Genomic DNA, 286 nt, shown 5'->3' with positions numbered 1-286 from the left:
GAGACCTGCACAAACACCATAAGAGTCAGGCAAACATAAACACTAGCTTTGACTTGTAATGAATATTCCTAAGACTTGTCAAAATAAAGCAGAATAAAACTCAGAAGCATGGAGAACTATGCCAGATGTACTTCAAACTGCATGGTCTATTTACAAAAATGTTATTCATTTCTTCTGGGATGTTAAGTCTTTTGACGAGCCTTAGCCATGGGTAAAACAAAATAAATACCACTGAAATCACTTTTAGAACAACTAACAAAGCCTATTTACAAAGTTTATCTATCCA

Source organism: Mastacembelus armatus, chromosome 7 (genome assembly GCF_900324485.2).
Source record: "Mastacembelus armatus chromosome 7, fMasArm1.2, whole genome shotgun sequence".
Lineage (NCBI taxonomy): Eukaryota > Metazoa > Chordata > Actinopteri > Synbranchiformes > Mastacembelidae > Mastacembelus > Mastacembelus armatus.
This window is presented reverse-complemented; position numbering follows the sequence as displayed.